The sequence below is a fragment of the Gobio gobio genome, assembly GCF_949357685.1.
Source record: "Gobio gobio genome assembly, chromosome: 1".
Taxonomy (NCBI): Eukaryota; Metazoa; Chordata; class Actinopteri; order Cypriniformes; family Gobionidae; genus Gobio; species Gobio gobio.
In genome coordinates, this window is record NC_137097.1 from 85,901,788 (window position 1) to 85,905,369 (window position 3,582).

A 3,582-nucleotide genomic window follows, 5' to 3' on the forward strand; every position below is an offset into this window, starting at 1 on the left:
TCTAGTAGTGACAGCAATGAGGAGAGAATCTGTATATTAATATCTGGTTCAGACAATATGATCATCACTGTGATAACATTAAATGACATGAAACAACCCAGTCTCTTTTTGTTAAATGCAAGTTTATGTTTGATCAATAATACAGAAGTATAAGAAGCTACACATGAAATAAAGCAAACAATTCAGTCAAACATTCACAGTCAGCGCTAGTCGACTACAACGCTAAAGTTAAATAGCCTAAAAATAAACAAGTAATGAAACTTCACTTTGCCCTCAGCCTAAACGATTTGCCAGGGAACAAATTATAGATCCATGAGACCAAAGATCAGCCGTTAGATCTACACAAGATTAATTATATCTGGAGCCGCCACAGAGACATCAGAGCCAGCGGCAGAAGGACTGGCTGAGGAAAGGCTGATCTCACTGGGTTAATGAGCGCCGCTGATCCACTGGAGCTCACAACTCCACAAACGCCAGATAAAATGTTCAAATAGGCACTCTTTATATAAATAAACCACAGATTTGAGCTTTAAACAACTACATTATCGCCTGAAAAGTCTTAAAACTACGTTTTGTTGTAGAGTTGAACAAAAAAGACGTGTAAACACAGCCCATGTCAGCCATTTCTCAACGAGACGAGCCGCTGGCAGAAGCTCCGCCCATGAGGTGAATTTACATCTGTTGTGAAGTGAATGTCACACGCCAATGAAGCGAGTAAACTCAAAATGTTCAAGCGTCCACCTTCGCACGAATAGCACGATTTATTTGCGTCAATCGCGTCCGGTGTGAACGCCACATAAGGGATAGAAACAAAATTAACAAAACCTTCTGATTCCTTGGACACACACACACACGGACACACACTCACTCACTCACTCATTCGCGCAGACACACTCACTTGCACAGACACACTCACACGGACACACACACACACACACTCACTTGCACACAAACACACACACTCACACGGACACACACTCACTCACTCACTCACTCACTCGTGCAGACACACTCACTTGCACAGACACACTCACGCGGACACACACACACACACACACACTCACTTGCACAGACACACTCACGCGGACACACTCACGCGGACACACACACACACACTCACTCGCGCTCACATAAGTGTGTGTTCAGAAGGAAGCTTATGCAGGGACTGTGTTCTTCTACAACCAGGCACAGCACAATGTGTTCCTCTCTTCGGCATGTTTATAGAACCTTAGCTCACGAGTCAGTGGGCGGGGCTACAGAATCAGGTGTACTTATTTATCTGTAGAGGTTGCGTCCGCATCCCTACCGCATATTCTGAGATCTCTCGTTTTCTAGGCCTGGTGTCAATAAAAGCTTTTCTTTGACTAACAAGGACAACTTCAGCTCTGAAACTGACGGGATATTCTTATATTACCATGACCTGTTATATATCAAAGGCTCAAGGGAAAGTTGATTTCTCAATTCATCAGCCCTTTAAACAAAGAACAATAAGAGTGAGGATAGGATATCATATCAAGGAATAATCAAATATGGCACTCCTGAGGGAAGTGTAATAAGTCCAGTGTGTTTTATAATGATGATATTTTAGTAAGGTGTTTAGGAGTATTGGAAGAGCATTGTTTGCAGAGGTGTTTCAGAAGTATATAATGCAGAAGACAAGAGCATGAGGTAGTTAATGCTCATAAACAGACACAAACAAAGAAAATAGATAATGAATGGAAGAACAAATAAATGGCACAAGTGACATCTATTAGATTCCATAATTATGACTTTAAAACTCATATTTTCGATTTAGTAAGTCGTAATTTGTATTTTCTTATGTGGTGGGAATGGGCTTCCAAACACACAAGACTAAACAGTGCACTTTATAAAATGAGTAAACACGATACGGGGAAGAGTGGGCAAGAAGAAACTGGAACATCCCAGATAGCACACACACACATCTCGGAGACGTCTATTTGATGTGCGTGTTTACATCTTTAAGATGTATTTTTTAGAGTGTTTGCTCATCTGCAATACGTCTATTGGACGTTTCCTGTCAGATGTCACGTTTAAACAATGTCTTTAAGATGTTTATGATTTAGAATGTATGAAAAACTGACATCTTATAGACGTCTATCAGATGTTTGTAAACAGCCTAAAGAGAACCTTAGATTAAGTGATCTTTAACAGACCTTTTAGCAGACGTACGTGTGCTATCTGGGATATGTTATACTGTCAGAAATATGAGACTGAAAGAGGGCTTTTAATACAACAAAAAGCAAAATAATTCAGGAATGTTATGGTTTAATTTTTCAATATCTTAAAGTGGCTACTTTGTGGGAGAGAATATAAAAAGGGAGGAAATGTGTGATGTTGATCCACACTCCAGTCCAGTCGGTGGCGGTAATCAGTGTTGCCAAGTCCGCGGTTTCCCCGCAGTATCGGGCTACTTCATCACTGTTGCCGCGGGCTGATTTTCATGTCCGCGGGTTGAAGCGACCCCAATTATGTGATATTTAGCACCGGGAATGCGAATTTTAGTAGGCAACCATGCCAAAAACACATATATTTAACCCCTAAATGCGATTTTTTAGTAATGGCCAAATGAAGCGTTTCGAAGCATTATTGCTTTCTGATACAATTGTGTCGAAAATGGTTCATTACTCGAAGCTTCATTCAGATAGAAATTGCAGCACCATCTCCTGGTGAAGTAAATGTAATGCAACAAAGCTGACAACCATAAAATGCAAGTAGGCTTATATGCTAACGTCCCGTTTATTACGTGTTAACCGAGGCGATCAAAGCTGAAGCAGTGTTAGTGCTGTGAAACTCATTTATGTAGGTGAATTTTACAGATACTGATGATTTTCATGTGTTCACATTAAACATTAAGGATGATGTGTGTGTGTGTGTGTGTGTGTGTGTGTGTGTGTGTGTGTGTGTGTGTGTGTGTGTGTGTGTGTGTGTGTGTGTGTGTGTGTGTGTGTGTGTGTGTGTGTGTGTGTGTGTGTGTGTGTGTGTGTGTGTGTAATTATTTCTTTAGACAAGGACAGAAGATCAGACCAGCTTAAAAAAAGTTGGAAACCATCACAGAAATTCTAATGGTTTCTATTACAATACCAATAGGAACCTTTGGCTTTTACCATTTAAACCACTACAGAATTATTTTTGTAGTGTGTTTGGGACATATTAATGCCCCCACCAATAGAACCCAACACATATCAGTAGAGACCCACAGAGACCACCATAATTCCCATTACAACCATTATATCCAATAGAATTTCTGTAATGGTATCTGTAGTTTTTTTTTTTTTAGCAGGGCAGTTTCATGTGTGAAAGCTTTATCTTGTTTAGCTGTGGGAAGCAGAACTTGTTAACTGGTGGGACTGATATTTTTGTATGTTGAAAAGGATGTGCTTGTGTAACTGGTTGTACTTGTATAGTGTAGCAGAGGGTTTTTGAAGTTGGCTTCACTTTTATAAGAAATACAGCCGTCAGGTTTCAAACCTGTCAACACTGGATTGGGCTGTCAGAGCAGTCAGGTGGTTCACTACAGGAGTGAACCAGTGTGTTTGCTTCAAAAGTCATTTTCACGTGACT